Raw genomic sequence first — 23,830 nt, 5'->3', positions numbered from 1 at the left:
TAGTAGCTTTTGAAACTAAACTACCTGAATTTGCAGAAAATTTAAACATCAGCAAACTGAAGCAACAACAACAACAGCAAAATATTTCTAGGACTACAGTTTTTTTTTTCCTTTTCTTTTTTCTTTGTTTTCTTTCCCATTGAAAGTTTTCTGTACAGAGATATAAAGATACTGATAATGCCTATATTTTATAATATATATTTTCTGCCATTGAAAAGGTTTTATTTTGATTTTATTCTAATTTCCAAAATCCCAAGCAAGGTTCTAATTAACTAGGTAACTGGGTTATAAAAGGACATGAAAGTTAGTCTAGTTACAATTTTTCAGCATCCTTCGTAAGACAAGTGTTAGAATAACTTGGAGAACTAAAATTATAGGAAAAGTAAGTAAAAAAGAGCAATGTGATAATTCTATAATTGAAACATGATAGGGTGCTTTGGTCCTTTAACTCTGTCTAAAATATGAAGTAAGCATTTATTGAAATTATATGCTTTGGGTAAAGTTTATATATAAATACTGCATCAAAACATAAACCAATTCAAATAATTTGCATATATATTTTAACAACTTACATTTTAGTTCTTTTGACTGGGAAATGTAGCCAATATATTTTAAATAGTCATTGAATTTCTATGTTGTTTTGAGTACCTGCAGAGGATGAAATTTTGATATAATGAGTACATTAATGGATTACATAAATGTGGACTAATGGAAAATAAGTGATGATAAGGTATAAGAAGTCATTTTTTTTTTAGTTTAATATGTGTCTGTACTTGAAGTCCCTAGACTTTTATGAACTTAGCTTCAATCATTAATCCTTAAAATAACCACAAAACTCAAAATATGTTGTTGGATTAATTTATCTTTAAAACTACTTTCAACTGTTTTCACACCCATGAATATATTTGTTTTATGGGACCATTGCTTTCTCAACTTTAAGGAATGCAGCTCAATAAGTGCTTTACATAAAATATCTTTATTTCTCAATATGATCCTGGAAATAATAGTTCTCATCTCCATATTCTGATTAAGTAAGATTGTACAGGCCTCAATATTTATGTCATCCAGACTTTCACTAGGTTTGCCGTGGATGGAAGCCACAGTAAGAGAAGGGGCAGAAAGAAAACTAGATTTCAGAGTTCACCATTTTGCTCACTACTGAACCTGTGTGACATTTAAAGAGAACGTTTTATTAATATTGTACAGAATATTGTACAGAGTTAGCAAAATAATAAAAGAAGAAGACAAAATGATAGTATAAAATATTCATCTGGATTGTTACATAAATGTAATAGAAATAATACTTTAAAAAGAACCTATGACATAGATATGACCGGAAGTAGTTTTACATCTATTCTCATATTATAGTTTAGGTAACACTATATGTGAACTAGAAATATTACATAAAACTTGATATTAAAAGAATATATAGCTGGGTGCAGTGACATACTCCTGTAATCCCAGTTGCCTAAGAGTCTGAGACAGGAGGATCCCAACTTCAAAGCCACCCTCAGCAGAATTTCAAAATAAAAAATAAAAGGGGTGGAGATGTGGCTCAGTGGTTAAGCACCCCTGGGTTAAATCCCCAGTACTCCCCCCACAAAAAAAAAAAGGAAGAAGGAGAAGAAGAAGAAAAAAAGTAATAATCATTCAATCATTAAATTGACAGTATTAATAGTTATTTTTACTTCATATTTTTACTTCAGTTAAAATTAAACCACCTTTCTTTATATAAATACAATCAGTCTTCATATTCTGTCCATGAATGAGTTTGACTGTTTAATATTGATCTTCATTGTCCATTGTCATTATTGCTTCACTTTTAGATGTATAAAAATAACTTACTCTCACAGTTTCAATTATGTTAACCAAAAAGTCTGATTTTCTTTCCAATTCTACTCATGTGAAACATTGATGTCAATAAAATCTAAATAAACCTAGGCATTTGACTATTCTATTTTCAATGATGCAAAACTCCAAAGAAAGCCAATTATATTTTATGTTCCCCAATAAACCTATAAAGGGGAAGGCGTACTTAATTTACACTTTTGATAAAAGCAGATTTTTGAAAGGAAACACAAGTACATCCATAACATGCACAAATGTACAGCATCCTTCACTCATTATGCCCTCAGCAACCTGACATGGAGCTTCATTACTGTCCTTGAGGCAAGCAATTAGGAAGAATAGCACAGGAAGGTACTCACAGACTGTAATTCAACATTTTATTTTAAAAAAGTGAATTTCTCAACTGGAGATTCAGTTTTTAACTTTTGAAATTTAATAGAAGCTTAAAGAATTATTTAAACATGTAATCTCTTAACAAAAAGAGAACAACACCCTTAAGGATTCAGACTGAATTATAAGTCAGGCTGTTTTAAATGAAGCTCTGAAGTTTTTGTTTTTGTTTATTATATTGGTCACCATCTTCCAAAACAGCCCTGAAATTCATCTCTGGGAGCCCTGAGAGGACACTCCAGGGCAGGCTGGCACCTCCTCAAAATCAGGTACAATCTGGTGGGCTGGCTAACAGCTATACTGTTTCCTAATGCTAGTGGATGAGAGGGGAGAGGCAAACTGAATTATGAAAGTTAAAAATCATTTATTAAATGTCATCACCCAGAGCATTTACTTATCCATAATACTGAAAATCCATTAACATTCACAGCTCAAACATCAAAGGATAAACTATCTTTACTCCCACTAGAAAAGAGAGCAGTTACAGATCCACATCCTTGCAAAGACTTTCATGGATTTGTGACTATCCGACACACTTTTCATTTTCAAAACCTCTTAAAATTTTTAGTCACACTTTCCCTTTAATATTTGACACTTGTGTTTTGTGCTGTAATGACTCTTTAGTCTCTTTAAGCATTAATTGTTAATAATGGTGGTGCATTATGATTTTTCATAAAATTAATACAATTTCAATTGCTTTACAATTAAGTTTGATGCAATCATTTCTCAGTATATTGCAATTGTTAGCAAAATAATGTCTTTTCTAATAGCACCATTGCCATGAAATGATTAAGAACTAATTTTGCATTTAGAAAACAACAACAACAACAAAAATTAGGATATGATTTAAAAGATCTATATTTAGATTCTCTAGATAAAAGGCAAGACACTATAGCTAAATAGGAACCCATATGAAATATAAATCTGCAAATTATCTCATTCAGCATCTGATTGTGTTCAAGCCTCAGGGGAAGATAACTACAGGCAAGAATGCAAATAGGGTACTTTTTCTATTCACACATACTTTCACATTTGCTTCTTTTCCCATTATTTCCTTCCTATGTTCTAGATTTCTACAGAATAGATCCTTTCCATTGAATTTTCCCAAATAGTCCCTTTCCTATAAAGTAGTTCTCTCCCCACTCTCTCTCAGGGAACTGCTTTCTCTAAAAAATCTATTGGCCTAATCTGTGTCCATTATTATTTTGATCTTCCATGTTCTTGAGGGGTGGGGCTGGAGTGGAGGAGTGAGGCAGTTTTATATCTTGGCCAGGTTTTTTCTTTTTCTTTTATTTTTCCTCTCAGTATTGATGATCGAACCCAAAGGTGCTCTACCACTGAGCTATATTTCCAGTCAGTTTTACTTTTTTTTTTTTTGAGACAGGTTTTGCTAAATTGTTGAGGTTGTCTTTGAACTTGTGGTCCTCCTTCCTCAAACTCCTGAATCACTGGGATTATAGGTGTGCCACCATGCTTGGCTAGGTCAGATTTTTATATGTCCCAAATACCAGACAAACAAGGTAGGATTTGTCTTTTCCATATATAATAAGTCTTTATTAAACCTAGACCCAGTGAATAACAATTCACTCATAATTATGATAAAATATAAAAATGTATTATCAATCAAGCTGTTATTTATTTCATAGACATCATTTAAAGTATAATTCTTATTGTCCTCATAATGGAAAGGACAAAGTCAATGGAGAGTAATAGAGGTCTTCTAAAAATGCTTTGGGCCTAGGGTAGTGGCTCAGCAGTAGAGTGCTTGCCTACCATGTGTGAGGCACTGGGTTCCATCCTCAGCAGCACATAAAAATAAAATAAAGGCATTGTGTTCACCTACAACTTAAAAAAATAAATAAATAATTTAAAAATTTTGTCACAAACTGTCTTACTAATATCAATAAGAGTGAAATATCTACTTTTAAATATTGAGAAAATAATGTGTTCTTGCTTTTGTTTATAGAATTACATACAATTTTTATTTCAAAATTATTTATTTTAATGAAGACTGGATAAAGAAAATATTATAAAATAATTTAACACCATAAATATTTCATTTAATATAATATTAGAAAAATATATATATATATGATTTATAAGCATTTTGTCTGTGAACATGACATTTAGTAAGTATATATAAAATAGTAAAAAGGAAAAATAGAATATTTAAATTTTTTTTAAAATGTATTCCAAAAAGAAGAGACTTCACAATAGTTATTTCAAACCAAACTATGCCATAACTCCTACCAAGGGAAGATTCATATTAAAACAAATTTATTTTTTATTCCCATAAATCTTTATGCATTTATTCTCTGAAATATCTAGGAAAAGCAATAAAAATTGTACTGATATTGATGATAAACTATAATAAACAATAGAAAGGAAAATCAAGACAAAATACAGTTCAGTTTAATTTTTATTTTCACAAGTTCAGTATATATTTTAAATTATATACATTTAAACTATATTGTCTTATTTTGACCTTGCAAGAAGCTACTCAAGAACCAAAGAGTATAAAATATTCAAAATAAAAAGAACTGATAAACCACTGAGTCTTAGCACAGTAATGACAAGAACAAAGCAATTGTTAGATCCCAAAATGTATATTTGAAAAATAAAACTACATATATTGAAAATTGTTGTGGTCCCAGCGACATAAACATTCAGACCTTTTGCCCACCCAGGGACGCCACTTGCAGAGTTGCATGCACTAAAACATTCAGGGGTCACTCTAGGGGAACTGGGCTGTGTGAAATAATCACACAAGAAACAGAAATACCTTTTTATTTGGGGGTGCTGTGATGGCTCCTCTGACCTTAAGTGTGGTGTGTGTGTGTGTGGGGAGAGAGAGAGAGAGAGAGAGAGAGAGAGAGAGAGAGAGAGAATGAATGAGAGAGCTGACCCCTTTTATTAAGGAGAAGCCATTCAAATGAGGCAAGGGGTCAGGTTTCAAGAGGCTGAGTTATCTTCATGACGTCTGCTGTCAGTAGGTGGACTGACATCTAGGTAGGCCACACCCAAGGGCACAGTGAGAGAAGGGGACACCCAAAGGGCGTTTCCATGGAACATTCCATCCTAAACAGGGCAAAGGGTAATATTACAAAGGAATAGGTGAGCATAGCTCCACCCATGGGGATGTAGGAAGGCCCACCCATGCACAAAGACACAGTGAGTCCACTCTAAAGATTGGGACTATTGTCTGTGGTTACCTAGGCAAACAGATCACAGATTGACCAATGATGATGCCACACCAATCAGAAGGGGAGACAGATGCAGGCACATGCTAGTTGGCCTCTCACAGAGAATAAAGCTGCAAAAGTCTCATATTTCTGGATGTATTGCTTAATTTAAAATTTCAAATTGTTACTTCTATGAATCACTATTTCTGTGACCACAATTATCTTTATCCAAACATATATGTCCAAGCATAATACAAGATTGAGTAATTCTTTTATTAGAAACCATGTCTAACAGTTAAAACTTACTAAGGCTGACCAGCAGACCCCCACCAGAGGTTAGTCCTGGACTCAGGATTGCCTCCACAGACCTGTGTGGGAGCTCAGGCCCAGAGTAGGCCAGGGTCCATCCTGCCCACCAGCAGAAACTTGGTGGAGCTCGTACCCCAGGCCAAGCTTACTTCCTCCATCCAGCTTGGGAGCCAGGTCTAGCATAGGCTAGGGTCTGCAGCCTACCTCAACTGGGAGACCATGCCTTACCCACGTCCATCTTGGGACACTGCAGCCATCACCATAGCCCTCCTCACACAGTAACCTTTACCTTGCAATAGCAAACAGGGCCTAGAAGCAGCTATATCTTGGAGCAGGCATTCCAAAACCAGTGTAAAGCCCACTCTTTTAGCCCCATCTTTGAAAGATGTTGCAACCATCTTGGAACACATCCACTGCTATTTCTAAGTTGCCTACGCTACTGCCACCAACAACTTTAGTTGCAGTAGCATCCAGCAGGGTCTGGACACAAGCAGGGTCTTGAAACCCAACACCAAAGTGAGGTACAGATAATCTTCAAGGATACTACAATACTCTAGGGTAGAAACTATATACCTCAAATCCACACTGAAAGAAAGGAAGACACATAGAAAACATGAAAAAACAAGGAAAGTGACCCAAACTGAGATACTACAATAACAGAACCCATGGACAGCACAGTTAACGGAATGTTAGAGAAGAAGTTCAGAATGTACAAAATTAAAATGATCCGTGAATTAAAGAATGACATAAATGAACAAATGCAGGCAAAAATTGATCTCTCCAACAAAAAGAGAAGAGAACAAATACAAGCAACCATTGACCACACTAACAAAGAGGTGAGAGAGCAAATATGGGCAAACATTGATCACACCAACGAAGAGATAAGGGAGAAAATACAGGTAGCCAAAGATTTTTTCTTTTCTTTTTTTTTTTTTTTTTTTAAAGAGAGAGTGAGAGAGGAAAGAGAGAGAGAGAGAGAGAGAGAGAATTTTTTTTTAATCTTTATTTTTTAGTTCTCGGCGGACACAACATCTTTGTTGGTATGTGGTGCTGAGGGTCGAACCCGGGCCGCACGCATGCCAGGCGAGCGCGCTACCGCTTGAGCCACAACCCCAGCCCAACCAAAGATTTTTTCAAGAAAGAGATAGAGATTCTGAAAAAAAAAAAAAATCAGAAATCCTTGAAATTAAGGAAACAATAATCCAAATAAAAAACTCAATAGAAAGCATCACAAACAGAGTAGATCACTTGGAAGATAGAACATCAGATAATGGAGACAAAGTATATAATCTGAAAAATAAATTTGACAACACAGTAACGATGTTAAGAAACAGAACATCCAAGAATTATGGGATAGCCTCAAAAGAACAAACATAAGAGTTATTGGGATAGAGGAAGGCACAGAGTTTCAAACTAATGGAATGCACAATCTCTTCAGTTAGATAATAAAAAAAAAAAACAGAAAATTTCCCAAACATGAAGAATGAATTAGAAAATAAAATGCAAGATGTTTTCAGAACACCAAACATACAAAATTACAACAGATCTACACCAAGGCACAGTATAATGAAAATGCCTAGCATATAGAATAAGAATAGAATCTTAAAGGCTGGAAGAAAGAGAAATCATACAACATATAGAGGGAGACCAATTGACATCTCAGCAGATTTTTCAACCTAGATCATCAAAGCCAGGAGATCCTGGAACAACATATACCAAACTGTGATAGAAAATGGATGTCAACCAAGAATCTTGTATCCAGCAAAATTAAGCTTCAGATTTGATGACAAAATAAAAATCTTTCATGATAAACAAAAGATAAAAGAATTTATAGTGAGAAAGCACACACTAGAGAGCATTCCCAGAAAAATATTTCAGGAGAAGGAAATGATAAACAACAATGAAAATCAGCAAAGGGAGGATCTACACTAAAGGAAAGGCCAATCAAAGGAGAAACCATGTCAAAATCAAAAACAAAAGTAAACCAGAATATCCCAATACAAATCATATTTCAATAATGACCCTGAATGTGAACGGCCTAAACTCATCAATTAAAAGACATAGACTGACAGATCGAATTAAAATAATAATAATAATAACAATAACAATATGTTGCCTTTAAGAGATTCATCTCATAGGAAAAGATATTCATAGACTGAAGGTGAAAAGATGGGAGAAAAAAAAAGTACAACTCACATGGATCTCATAAACAAGCAGGGATTTTCAAACTCATATAAAGTGGACTTCAAAGCTAGTGAAAAGGGATATAGAAGAACATTTCATACAGCTTAAGCGATTCATACATCAACAAGACATAACAATCATGAGTAACTATGCCCCAAACAATGGGGCATCTAAGTATGTCAAACAACCCCTTCTCAAATATTAATTCTTCCTTGTAGGTATGGTGGAACTCGCCTAGTATGTGTGAGGTGGGTTTGATCCTTGGCACCACATAAAAATAAGCAAACAAACAAATAAAGATATCATGTCCAACTACAATTGAATAATAACTATTTTTTTAAAAAAGAAAATATGACAGACACAATTGAAATGCAGAAGACAATTAGAAACTATTTTGAAAATTTATACTCCAATAAAACAGAGAACCTCAAAGACACCAACAAATTTCTAGAGGCATATGATCAACCCAAACTGAGTGAAGAGTACATACAAAATTTAAACAGATCAATTTCAAGTAAGGAAATAGAAGACACCATTTAAAGCCTACCAACAGAGAAAAGTCCAGGACCATAGAGATTCACAGCTGAGTTCTATAAGACCTACAAGGAAGAATTAACACCAATACTCCTCAAATTATTCCATGAAATAGAAAAGAAAGGAACCCTTCCAAACTCTTTCTATGAAGCTTGTATCATCCTGAAACCAAAACCAGGCAGATACACATCAAGGAAAGAAAATGTCATACCAATATCTCTGATGGACATTGATACAAAAATTCTCAATAAAATTCTGGCAAATCACATACAAAAATATATTTAAAAAAACTAGTGCACCATGATCAAGTAGGATTCATTCCAGGGATACAAGTTTGGTTCAACATACAGAAGTCAATAAATATAATTCATCACATCAGTAGATTTAAGATAAGAATTATATGATTATACCAATTGTTGCAGAGAAAGCATTTAACAAAATACGGAACTTTTTCATGTTCAAACACTAGAAAAACTAGGGATAGTAGAAAAATACCTCAATAATTTAAAAGCTATCTATGTTCAACCCAAGGCCAACATCATTATAAATGAAGAAAATTGGAAGAATTCCCTCTAAAAGCTGGAAAAAGACAGAGATGGCCTCTTTCACCACTTCTATTCAACATAGTCCTTGAAAATCTAGCCAGAACAAATAGACAGACAAAAGAACTTAAAGGGATACAAATAGGAAAAGAAGAACTCAAAATACCATTTTTTGCTGACAACATAATTCTATACTTACAGGATCCAAAAAAAACCCACAAGAAAACTTCTAGAATTAATTAATGAATTCGGCAGAGTAGCAGGATATAAAAATCAATGCCCATAAATAAAATGCATTTCTATGCATCAGTGATGAATCTTTGAAAGAGAAATTAGAAAAACTACCCCATTCAAATAGCCTCAAAAAAAAAGAAAGAAAAAAATGTGTTAATCAACAAAAGAGGTGAAAAACCTCTACAATGAAAACTACAAAACACTAAAAAACAACAACAACAACAAAAAGAAATTGAAGAAGACCTTAGAAAATGAAAAGATGTTCAATGCTCTTGAATAGGCAAAATTAATATTGTCAAAATGGCCACACTACCCAAAGCGCTATACAGATTCAATGCAATTGCAGTTAAAATCCCAACATCATTTCTTATATAAATAGAAAAAATAATCATGAAATTAATTTGGAAAAATAGAGTCTCAGAAGAGCCAAAGTAATTTTTAGCAAGAAGAGTAAAGCAGGAATCACAATACCAGACTTTAAAGTATACTACAAAGCTATAGTAACAAAAATGGAATGGCATTTGCACCAAAATAGATGTGTAGACCAATGGTGCAGAATAGAAGACATAGGGACAAACCCACATAATGTAATATTATACAAAGGTGACAAAAACATACATTGGAGAAAAAATAGCCTTTTCAACAAATGGTGCTGGAAGAACTGGAAATCCATATGCAGCAAAATAAAAATAAACCCCTATTTCTCACCATGCACAAAACACAACTCAAAGTGTATAAAGGATCTAGGAATTAGTCCCAAGATCCTCGGCCTAATAGAGGAAAAAGTAGACCCAAATCTTCATCACACGTTGGATTAGGCCCCAACTTCCTTAACAAGACTCCTAAAGCACAATAAATAAAACCAATAATTAATAAATGGGAAGGACTCATACTAAAAAGTTTCCTCTCAGCAAAATAAACAATCAATGAGGTGAAGGAGAGCCTACATTTCGGAGGGAAATCTTTGGCATGCGCGTGCAGGTACGCACATACACACACAAGTCAGATAGAGCAATAATATCCAGGGTATATAAAGAACTTGAAAAACTTAACACCAAAAAAACAAACAATGCAATCAATAAATGGTCTAAGGAGCTGAGCAGACATCTCTCAAAAGAAGATACACATTTGATCAACAAATATATGAAAAAATGTTCAACATCTCTAGTAATTAGAGAAATGCAAATCAAAACTACTCTAAGATTTCATCTCACACCAGTCAGAATGGCAGTTATCAAGAATACAGACAACAATAAATGTTGGTGAGGATGCTGTGAAAAGGCATACTTAAACATTGCTAGTGGGACTACAAATTGGTGAAACCACTATGGAAAGCAATATGAAGATTCCTTAGAAAACTCAGAATGGAACCACCATTTGACCCAGCTATCCCATTCCTCATTCTATACCCCAAGGACTTAAAATCAGCCTACTATAGTGACACAGTCACATCAATGTTTATAGCAGCCTCAATTCATAATAGCTAAACTAGGAGCCCCTCAAAACATGAATGGATAAAGAAACTATGGTATATATACACAATGGAAAATTACTCAGCATTAAAAGAGAATAAAATTGTGGCATTTGCTGGTAAAGGAATGAAGTTGGAAGTCAGCCAATCCCCAAAATCCTAAGGCCAAATATTCTCTCTGATAAGTGGATGCTGATCTATAATGAGGAGGGGAGAGGAATGGGAAAAATGGAAGAACTGTGATTGGGCAAAGGGGAGGGAGGGTGGAGAGGGTGCATGGGGGCAGGAGAGATGGTAGAATGAGATGGTCATCATTACCCTAGATACATGTATGACTGCATGTATGGTGTGACACCACATCATATACAACCACTGAAATAAAATGTTGTGCTTCATTTGTGTACAATGATACAAAATGCATTCTGTTGTCATATAATTAAAATAAATTAATTAATTAAAAGAACTTACTAAGAAAAATTGTAAATTTGATTAAACACAAGTTTGTAATGACATAAGTGTAGTAGAATGGTGGTTACCAGAGACTGGGGAAAGAAGGAGAGAGAAAGGGATGAGAAATTTGTATCAATGTGTGTTACATTATAGTTAGAAGTAAAAGGTTCTGGTGTGCTATTGCACAGTAGAACTATAAATGACAATTGTATACAGTACATTTCAAAAGCTAGAAGAAATGATTTTTAAAGTTTTTAAGAAATGATAAATATATAAGTACATAGATATCTTTAACCTATTTAAATACCATATAACACATACGTGTATGGAAACATTTCATGGCATCCTATTAATATTTTTATGTATCAATTAAATTTAAATAAAAATGTACAAAATGTAAAAATAAGTAAAATTAGTTATTATTAGTTAAAAATATTCTACAAATCTTATTATTATACATTACAAATGTTTTCCTTACTGACATAAAAATTCCTAATGAGAAGAAAATAGGTTTAAAACCGTTGTATAACAGAGTGGAAATAAAGTAAATGTGTGTAGATTTTAGACAGCAATCTGAAGTAGCACCAGATTTAGTGGGCTTCAACATTAGTTCTAAGGTTTTGACATATGATACAAATTTGTCCCATATTGAGACTGTGGGAACTCAGTATTGCTTGCTGAATGCTATTGTAAGAAAGAAGCTTTTAGGATTATTTTGACCTCCTGAAATTCGTTCTTTCTTTCCCACTGAGTTTGGGAGAACTAGCTGAAGTGATCCTGATTGAAGGCAATGTGCCCCATGTTTCCCAGGTTCATTTTGAAGTTTTAAAGTTTCTGTGATAAAGTGAGATGCTTCCTGCTATTTGTCAATTACAAATTGAAAAGCTTTGGTTTCTGACCTGTAGGTTGTAAATTTACTGTTGATGGGCCAGAAAAAGGAATGTTTTAAAACTCACAGATGTCTCAAGATGTAGTTGGGGATGAAAAATGTCTTAAAACTCTCACTTTGCCAGCAAAAATAGTCTAAGAAACTATAGTGGCAAGTCGATGCATTGAACAGATTACTTTTTTCAATAGAGTAATTACTGAACACTGCTCCACCTGTTCCATGAAGCATTTCCAAGCTTCCTAAGTCAGAATGAATTGCTTCCTTCCCCGCTTCAATAGCACTTTAAACTCTCATACAGCTATGCTAGTTGCATATACTGCTGTTTCTTTCAATAGATTCTAAATTTCTTGAGTGAAGTTAACTTTTTCATCTCTACAACTTTTGCATCTAGATCAATGAATAACACTTAATAGGTATGCAGTTAATATGGTCTTAAAATGAAGGTGTTGTGAGAAAGATAAAGAAAACAAAAGAATTATTGTTACTCTCAGTGCATTTAATAGTTGGTAAAGACATCAGAAGAGAGCATGCTTCAGTTTTACAAAATTTGCCGAAGAGCTAAACAATAATAAGGAGAGAAAACACAACAACAAAAAATACAATGCAGCATTCAGGATCAGTTGAGCCTAACCAGTGCGTCTTCTGAATGATATATGGACTGCCTGATCTATCAAATGAAAAGTGTTGTGGCACATTTAGAAATTGGCATGGAGGTAATGCTAAATGGTGCATCACACCAGGGAAGAGTAATCAAATGGTGCAAGATTGATAGCAATGTGGAGTTTAAATTTCTGGAATAAGACACAATGAAATGAGTGATGTAGGATGGCTTTATAAACAGGGTAAAGTCATGAGGGTTTTGCCTAGACTAACCAAAATATGAAAAAAAAATCCAATCCTTTTTATTTCCTAGGTAGATTTTACAGTCTCAGAATATGAGTTTCTAGGTCATCTGTCTGTCACTAGGGACACAAAATTGGATATCAAATAACAACGACACCCAACAGAATTGGTTTAAGTGAATAGAATTTATTAAATTAGTGTTATTCTAGGAAAACTAGGGCTATTGTCAAAAAGATTAGCCTAGGATTTGTTCTGTTTTACTTGAAATAAAACCTAAAGAGCAAATTCCAGACATAATGTCCAAAAAACTGGTTTCTGATAAAAGGAAACACAAAGTTTCACATTAGAGACTCATTCACAACTCAGAACTCATGGGATGGAGGGAAAAAAATAAAACAAATATGAAAAGGACAATATGAATAACTAATAAAACATGTAAAAAGCACAGCATGAAAAATGTTACATAAAATCATAGAAGAATCAATATCTAGGCAAAAGTAGAGATGATATGACAATTTTATAAAATTATAAAATATGCATGTTTAAAAATGTTGAAGTAATTAATGAAGTAAAGGAATCTGCAGTGGAGATATTCTTCAAAAGTATCCAAGAAAAAAGCATTTAGAAACTAAACAACATAGAGGAGGCCATGAATGAATATGGAGCCATCACAAGGCAAGGAGGCTGCTTTTCTGGGAACCCCTGAGTGAAATTCCCAGGTTAGAAAATGCCCTGATTATGCTGACGCCCTGCCTTAGTGTTGAGGTGAGATTCTAAAATCTCAAATAAAACTCCAGGTGTTTTTGAAGAAAAGACAAAGGATTTATTTTAGCCAGGGCCAAGGGAGCATAAAGCAGACATCTCTGCAGCCAAACACACTGAATGCAGTGGAGGAGCCATTTAAACAGAACAACACAAAGGAGGCAGGCAGGAGAGGCAAGTACAATCATAAGATACATTTCATAAAATGTTACCAAGTTCTCAGAATTGGCATCTCCCATACCCACTCAGGAAGTAAGCTAGCACCGGCTCCATAGTTTAAAGACATTGTGGTCAAGGTACAAATGGGTGAGGATGTCAGCTTCTATGGGTGCGGGAGCACTCTTCAGTTAGAGGGGTTAATTTGCACAGGATGAGATGTCTGAACAGAATGGGGTCAGCCTGACATAGCTTTCAAATCAGCCCATAACATTACGCCACAGCCCTAGGTGCCAAATGCAGCAGCCACACAGATGGAGCTAAACTCCAGCTCAGTTGTTTCTGACATCTTCTTCCTATTTCCTCAGGAAGTTCTTCACACTGAATCTCATTGTTGTTCCCATTCATTTACACAAAACCCTAGGACCCCATTTTGGGGAGTTACAGCCAGTCTCCATGAGAACTGGTCCCCATCGGATCCCGCTATTTCACTTATTTCCATGTTTTGTCTTATTTCTTAAATTTCTCATGCCTTTAATATTCTAATCTGACTCACGGTCCTAGCTCAGGGAAACAGTAAACATTATGTGGGTTGTAACACAGATTAACTATGTACAAATAAATAGAATAAAAATCAAATTAAACACATTAAAATAAGGAATAATCAGAATTTCATCTTTGAGTAATAAAGCATTAGTAAATTTACATAAAATCTACATCAGAGTTACTGAGAAAACTGTGTGTGTGTGTGTGTGTGTGTGTGTGTGTGTGTGTGAAGCACTCTAATTTGCAGGTATTACACACAAAAAATCAGGGAATAAACCTAAATAGACAAAAGTTTCACACTGAATTTGGCAGATGCTATTTCCTTTGAGTGGTCTGGTAATTTCAGTTAAGAATTAAGCAAGTATATGAGAAAATTAACTTGGCTTACTAACAACATTTGAGCATGCCAAAAGTAGAGAAGGCGGTTCTGGTACTGCTAAAGTCCTTGGTTTTAGATTGTTAGTTCAAAGTGAAGGAGAATGGGAATTGGAGATAGATCCTGGTCACTTTAAAAACTCAAGCAAATCTATAGGTCAGTATAAACTGAATGTAGATACAGATGGTCTGGAAATACTAGTGTTTCTAGTCACCTGCTGGGAACAAGAAGAAAATAAATGATTCCACAATTATAGTCCAGTGTTTCAACACCTCTATCTTAAAAACAAATACAAACACAAATTAGTAGGAAAATTGCAGATTTGAACAAGGTGACTAAAAAATGTGTACATAGCTGATAATATATCCCCAAACTAAAAAAAAAATACATATTTATGGCAAGATCATATTCAACATTTAGCAAGATTTAAGTTTTGTCATGGCATTAATCAAGATGTGACTAGTGACAAAAAACTGATGTTACACAGCATATACTCTCTATCATCAATGAAAAAACAGTTTAAAATCATAATAAAAAGGTGATTATGAATATCGATGCTTCAAAATTAAAGCAGAATGGCTACATATACATCAATAGTTGTTATACAGTGCTATTGATTACTATGAATAGTGTGTTAAGAATGTATTTAAAAAAAAAAAAACAGGAACAAGACCCCAAAATAAACCAAGGACATTTGGTAATGGAATTATGAAAAAAGAGCCATTTCAAAGTGGTAAGGAAAAGACCATCTTTTCAATAAATGATAATAGACAAGTTGCACATCCATGTGGAACTAATGAAATCTGGCCCTGACTGATACCTACACACAGTAGATTGTTTAAAGTACAATTTAGATCTAAGCTCCAATAAGAAAAATGAGTCTTGATAATCATATGGGATGATATTTTCAAAAAATTGGTATAGGAAAAAGTTTTCTTACAATAATAGAAATAATTAAACCAATGTAGAAAAATTGGAGAAATTATAATTTGTTAAAATTAATCTTTTTTTCAGTATGACAATATTGATGGTAAAAGACAAAAAACATATTGAGATAAATTATCTGCAATATTTAACTGGCAAGGGACTTCTGTCTATTGCACCTCAAAATAGTTAAAAATCAATGTAAATCGTGACCAAGTAGTTAACCCACTAAAATGAGAACAAAAAAAAAGTTTGGTTTGATATTTTAACTTTGGGAATTAGCTAATAAATTGAATATAGAGAATTGTATGTCAACCCCAGGAATATACCTGAATTATTCTGGATTTGATGAAGAAGTATAAACACAAGCAGTATGCAGTTTCTTAATGGTAGTAGACTTTGGTTACACACTTTATGTAAGGCTTTTGTTTCTGCATCTAGTGCCAGGCTGTGATCAAAGTCCTGGAGGTGTGGAAGAAAAATGGACATGAATTAAGGTTTAGCAACAATACGTGGAATTGTAATGAAAAACTAGAAGCTATAAGGACAAACTAAACTTATTAAATAAGCTGAAGCACGGACTGACAGATCAGAATATTTTTCTGACACTAACCAATGCAAGCTCAATGATGAGGTTGTTATACAAAACCGGCTGGTGTGCTTCACCCCAGAATGCACGTATACCTGGCCTAGAATTTAGAAAAGTGGAAGCTGAAAATGAGCTGCAACCATGAAATAGCTGCATTCTTCCTTTTAATTTTACCCAAATTTCTCTTGTGGCCAACCCTAAACTGGAGCTACACAGGAAAGACAATTCCAGAAAATAGAATTTCAGCTCAACTAAGTTGACACAATACAAAATCATCACTAACATACTTTTATGTTCATGAAAATGCATGCATGGAATATTTATAGCAACATTTTCCGCTCTAGTCTTAAAAGTGGAGCCACTCCAAATGCTTATTCACAATAAAATGGATAAACATACTATAAATATGCATGGATATAGAAGATACAATGCAACAAAATTTTGCAATAGAAATAAATTAGTAACATGGAAAAACAGATTCATATCTCAAATAGAATATTAAATAATAGAAGTCAGGAATTTATTGAATCAATCTGTTCGAATAAATTTCCAAAATATGTACAAATAATCAATGTGGTAAGTCATAATTGGCATTACTTTTGTTGTTGGAAGGTGTTTTCAGTTATGAGAGAATGGTACAAGGGGAAGAATCTGGATCATGGGCAGCTTTCTGATTCCTTCTCCTTTGAAGTACTGACCATGTTATTCTGAAAGCTCATTGTTCCTGTACATGGGAACTAGATATTTTCATGTCTTATAGGTTAAAAACATGAAATCAGGTATTTGAAGATAACTTGAAAACTAAAAGACACCAATAATAAAATTATTCAGAACCTAGCTTCAAGATTTAATGTGATCTCAAAATAGCATTATAAAATTAACAAACAGAAAACAGGATAAGAAAGTTCATACTTTTTATAAGTCTTCCATTATGACCAAATAGAATGCCAGAAAGAAAATAGTTGAAGAACTAATGGGTAAGAAGTTCCAAGATCTGGACTGGGGCTATAGCTCAGTGGTGAAGCATTTGCTTCGCATGTGTGAGGCACAGGGTTCGATCCTCAGCATCATATAAAAATAAATAAAGATATTGTGTGTCCTCTAAAACTAAAAAAAAATTTAAAAAAAAGAATTTCTGAGATTTGACGATTGATTCCTAAATAAAATAAATTTAACCTGGAATTTATATTCATAAAATTGTATAATAAGGGAAAGAAAAGTTTTTTTTAACATAAATAGAAAAAAAATAGATTAACTACAAAAGAATAATGATTGGGACAGTGTACTTCCATTTGGATTAATAGAATCTAGTAACAGTAATAATATAGTTAATATTCTTATAGAAAATATTGGCCAATCTATACCAGATATCCGGGTTTTTTTTGTTTTGTTTTGTTTTTCTAGAAAGCTGTCATGGTAAGCTCAAAGCATTTGACCTGACTTGTAAAAATAGATGCCACTAAAAAAGATATTAAAGGATAATGATAGAGTAGTACAACTTTCTTTTAGGAGGATTTCTGATAGTGAGTTATAAGATGAATTAAAAATGCAGAAATAATTCAAGCAAGGGTGGAGGAGAGAATAACCAGTAAGTCTCTTCAGCAAGTTCCTTCCCTTCACTCCACAAATTGTTCATCTCTCTGAACGCAGAGTAATTTTTCTAAAGTGTATGTTTCTCATACCCCTCCTCATTTGGAAAAACCTGCATTGATGCCACTTGTAATCTCAGAACAAAGCACCAGTTCCCTGACATCCTGACAAAGTTTTGAGGTTCTTTTCAACCCCAAAATATATGGAATTTCAACAGACCAGTATCTCCAATGTACCACATTAAAATTTAAATTTCTCAGGTAAAATGCTTTAAGGACAATGTCACCTTCATAGAAAATTCTAGCTACTTACCAGATTTGATTGTCATGGAAGGAAAACCATATCCTAGTGGAAAATTTGTATTTTAGGAGGTGTGCTTTCATACAGTCTTTGACATATTTTGATTTGATGAATTTTAAATTAGCATGCTGATGACAGAATATTCAAAGTCCAGAATTTTTCTTAAAATTCACAAAAGCTTAAAAATTTCAGCATTTCACATAATTATATAAACCCAGTGTTTTCTTTATATTTTCAGTCCAATCAAATGAGGGCAAGAGCTTTCATATATTTAGACAGATATTTGAGATGATCCATTGACAACATATAATTCCAGCCATGCATACATTTAAAAATTGTCCGTAACTATTCATAATTTTAAGAGAATTTTATCATATCAAATATATATTACTACTGAATATATAGTATCTTATTTATGTAAGCTTAGCAGTTTTTTACTGTATTCAGTTTTCCATACCTAGACTTGTGTATTTATTTTCTCAGACTGCTGTAACAAAGAATCACAAATGGGATGGCTAGAATAACAGTGACTTATTATCTCACAATTCTGATAATTGGAAGTTCAAGATCAAGATGTTGGCAGAATTAATTTCTTCAAGGACTACAAGAGAAGGATGTGTTCGGGTCTCTCTCCTTGGCCTGAAGTGGCTGGCCATCTTCATGTTCACATGGCACTCTGCACATATCTTTATATCGCCTTCCCTCAATGTGTATTTGTATCCAATACAGCCCATCCTATTCATCTCATTTTGTCTTGACTACCTCTATAAGGATCTTATCTACAAACAAGGTCAATTCTGAAATATAGGGTTTGGGACTTCAGCATATGAATTTTGAGGAGACAAAATTCAATCTACAATAAGCTTTGTAACAGGTATATGATGTGTGCAGAATGTTTAGGAAGAAAGTTTTAAATATTCTATATGGTTGTATTATATATCTGCAGAATAAGAATTCTGATTGTATGTTGAATAAATGTATATAAGAAAATATATGAAAGAAGAAAATGCTGGAAAAGGGAGTGAGGAGGGAAGAAAGAAGGAGGAAGGGAGGGAGGGAGAAGGGTAGGAGGAAGAAAAAAAAAGTATAAAGATTAATATTATGTGCTGCCTTGACATCTACTAAATTGACAGGGCCTTAGAAGTCTAAGTGAAAATCCTCCTCTTGCCTTGGCTCCACTTAATAAAATCCCCTAGCCAAACAACCCCACTTACCAAGAGGACTAGGTTCAGTACCTGCTGATCCTTGAATAGGGGGTTTCAGTTCCCTGATAGTTAATCCTCAGATGGTTATCAGAGGGACACCTCATCTTCTTGATACTAACAAATCAGCCTCCCCTATCCTTGGATTTTCACTTGTAACAGTATATAACCTCAATGTGATATCAGTGTGACATAGGGTCCTTCTCCTCCAGACTATGAACATATGGGATTAATAAATTGCTATCAACTTTATCACTCACATCCTGCACAGGTGAGGGAATGGGTTTCCCTTCAGTGGGATAGACTGCTTGAGAAATAAAATCTAAGTAGAACAGCGAAATGACCACTGAACACAGAAAGTTTCAAAAACGTGGCAGCGACAGACGAAGATGACCAGCTTCTAACAAAGAAAAGAGCCTGTGTTTGCTTTATTTATGTTGGAAGAAATCAAAGAAATTGTATGGAAAGTTCTTCCCAAAACGGGAAAATGTGGGCCTAAGTAGGTTGCTCAGTTCCTAGCAGGTCACAGCCCATCTCCTGTACTACTCCGGACCCTCTAACAGAGCAAAGGGGAAGTTCACTCCCATCGGGCCATCCATCCCAGTGGGACTGACTCTGGAACTTTCTAATGCCAGATCTACCCCGTCCTTGGCTACAATGCTGAAAAGGCCCTCACACATTTCACGGATGACTTCCCCCACAATATCATCTTTCCAGTGTTTTCCTATTCCCCCTAATCCAAATGCAAGAATCCTTCCATATTCATTGAGGTAAATTAAAGACAATTGAAATAATTGGCATTATAAACAGGATGGCCCAATCATGAACAGGGCACTTGGTTAACTAATGGCTCCCTGCTGAATGAGCTACTTCTTTGCTAATTTTAACTGCTCAGTGACTAAATTGGCTCCAGGATATGGTGAAGGTTGCCTGGGAAAGAACTGCCAATCACTGGAGGACTTGCTCTTTGCCCTGTGAGGTATTGTCTTTGCTAATTGTTGCCAATTTCTTCCCATCCTAAAATGCTCTTGTCCCAAGACAGATAAGTGACCATACTCTAGCATGATGTACTGTTAGATTCTGCTTGGGTTTGGAAGGTGGTCTCTGAGGTTGCCAGTTAGAAGAGTAGTGAAAATAGAGCACCCTACCTTGACAGTGCTTGAATTCCTCTTACCAATAATAAAGCTAGAGGTCACAACAGTTAATGGCTGCTTGGGCCAATCACAATTTTTATGATTGTGGACACCTGTGATGGGGCAGATGGTGTAGTCTGTGATTTAAAGAAAGGAGTCCAACAATCTGGTTGAATTAAACATGGCATCCTGGATACCTAACAAGAGCAATCGTTCATACAAGGGTAGGACTTGCCCACCTCCTATGCTGCTTCCCTTGCTGCTATCAGGCCTGCTTCCTTGACTGCCAAATGTCCAAAGGTATGAAGTATACATCTGTGGTGGATGAGAGAGAGAGACCTTAACTGCAGTTCAAAGTAAAGGAGAAGATAACTGAGTTGTTTTTCCAATGCAAAACATCTAGAATATGTGGCTGAGATTTGCTTAATGCTGACATTTACAAGCCCCTATGGGTTAATCTTCTAATCACCAGGCTTATTGGCTGTATATCACTCATAGAGAAAATAAATTTCATAGATGTAGACACACCATATATAATTTACCTTAACTGTCAGAAATACTATTTTGTCTAATTCCTCATGTTGTAACACACATTGCCTTAAAATATCATATAGTGGGCAAAACTATTTTCATTGGCACCCATAATATACTTAATACTTCTTAAAGTGAATCAAAACAGACACTTCAAGGATTGAAACTTGTTATTAAGAACAGGTGAGTAAAGGGATGATTACCTCCACTTCTCTGCTCAATAGCCCAATCTGTTGTCTTCTTTTAAATAGAAAAGACTAGCATCTCATGGTAAATTATCACAAGTTTAATATTGTGAGCCCACCAATAAAGGCCCCATAAACAATACCCAATGTTATTAACTTTGTGGAATCCTTCCAATTAGAAAATATTTTGTGATTGAAGATTTGGCTAATACGTTTTACTCAGTCTTTATTTTAACAGTCTTTTAGCCTCTGAAGGAACAATGGGTGCCTTTACCAATGGGGTGCCTCTGTACCCTCAGGCCACCATGTATCTGTATACCATAACTATGGGAGTCAAGCAAACATTTAAGACAGCAGTAAGGGAAGCAGAAGCACAGGAGATAGTATCTATCCTTTCTTGCATGAGTGACAGAAATTGTTACATGGCCTTTCCAAACAAGACCTTAACATTGAATTTTCTCTAGCAGCACAGAGATGACATTGCATGTATTGACACAACAATATAAAGCCTCACCAGGACAAAATTCTTTATTCTCTTATATAGTTCCTAACATGTTTCTGGCATCGACCATGGCACTCATTGTACACAGATTTCACAATAATGATATCTTGAAGAAGGTGCACAATTGGTGGAATTTCTACTCTGCCTATGGGCTCCAGGAAGCCTGCATAATTGAGAGGCACAATGTGCTATTCAGAGAACTGCTATTTAAGTCACAGCATAACAAATGGACCATCATGTGGGTGCCTCTGTTGCCATAGGCATTAATAAATCTAAATGCATACTATTCATGACCCCCAGGGATATGTGTTGCCAATGTCACACAAGTCTCTTGAGTGGCATTTTTGTAATAAAGTCCCTTTAAAATGTATTTTGATAACAATTTCAATGTGGCATTCTCGTTTCTGGTCTAAATCCAGTTTCTTTTCCCAAAGAAGCACTTTTCCAACTCCATAAAAGATTCAATCATTAAAAAATTTTAAATCTATATCAAGGCATCAAAGGTATCTGTATGATACAATCCTTAAAGTTAAGTCTCAATAGTATGTGCAGTGTTATTGAAGGATCTCATTTAATGTGTATCTATTTTACACTTTCAAGAAGACAGATTCCCAGATGGCCTTGGCCAACCCAATTATCTTCCTCATTTTGCTTGTAATTTTCAGGCAGACTCCACCAAGAATGTAACATTCTGAAAGAAAGAGAAAATATTCAGAACAACACAGGCTGTGCTCTTGCTTCTCCCAAATTAGGATGTTCTACAGTATTTGAGCTCAGTGATCCAAGCCATGCCCAGGGTGTAAAACCCAGGGCGGAGTACTCTCAGAGTCCCTCAGCTACAATGAAAAGGAACACATGCAAATGAGATTCCATTCGCCTTGAATGGTTTTCGAGAACCATAAGATCAGCCTTATCATGAACCTCACTCAGGCTTTGGTTTATAGTTACTGCTGGCGAGTAATAAATATTCACCTGACTTGTCTTATAGGTATTTTATCTACCCAAACCTAAGAACTGTTTCACCTTCCCCCACTCAGCTCCTGAAGATAAGATCCCATAACTCAACAACAATCCTGATTATTCCAGAATAGTGAATTTCAGATATGTGCATGCCCACAGTAAAATTCAAAGAAGCCAATCACATCTTTCTTTGGGAACCAGGGACACTTCCTCTTCTTTTTTAAATTTATTTTTTAGTTGTACACAATATCTTTATTTATTTATTTTTATGTGGTGCTGAGGATTGAACCCAGGGCCTTGCATGTGCTAGGCAAGCACTGTACCACTGAGCCACAACCCCAGCCCCCACCTTCCTCCTCTTGATGCAACAAACCTGCCTCCCAAACCTGTAGTTTCTACCTATGTTCCCGAATGCAATTATCACATGGCCCTGAAGGCACAGTGTCCTCCTTCCCCATGATATAGGACAGGTTAGGCTGAACACACAAGGAATGTTCAGGAAATAAGTTTATTTAAGCTGTAGCTGTTCAAAGCAGCTAATGCCTAAAAATATCTGGACCCTCCGGCTGGAAACTCTTTTAGGTTTATACTCAGTGGGGTGGTTGACTACATGACAGTGGAAGTAGATGGGAACACATCAGTTACTCTTTGTCCCATGTTTTTAGGCTAGACAGAGGTTTCACATATTTTGTCTGAAAACCTGGCATTTACAACAAAGAAGACGCTTCAAATCACATAGAGATCACTGCAGGAATTCCTGTTGACATTTTGTTGAAATTTTTTTGTAAAAATCTTTGTGACAAAAGCATAATTATAGGGTGAGTCTTTATTATGGCAAGTATCTTTTCGGTGGGGGTACCTGGTCGGCTTCACCTGACTGAGAATATATGACTAAAAAGCAGCTTTGATCACATCTGTCCAATGTAGGGTATCTTGTATTTGTCACCCCTGGAACCCTAGGCTGGGAATTCTGCTCCTTTTTGGAGCAGAGGGGTACTGGAGATTGAACTCAGAGGCACTCAACCACTGAGCCACATCCTCAGCCCTATTTTGTGTTTTATTTAGAGACAGGGTCTCACTGAGTTGCTTAATGCCTTGCTTTGGCTGAAGCTGGCTTTGAACTCGCCATCCTCCGGCCTCAGCCTCCTAAGCAGCTCTGAATACAGGCTTGAGCTACCGCACCTGGTGGAATTTTGCT

Source organism: Spermophilus citellus, assembly GCF_964194105.1.
Source record: "Spermophilus citellus genome assembly, chromosome: 7".
Taxonomy (NCBI): domain Eukaryota; kingdom Metazoa; phylum Chordata; class Mammalia; order Rodentia; family Sciuridae; genus Spermophilus; species Spermophilus citellus.
This window is presented reverse-complemented; position numbering follows the sequence as displayed.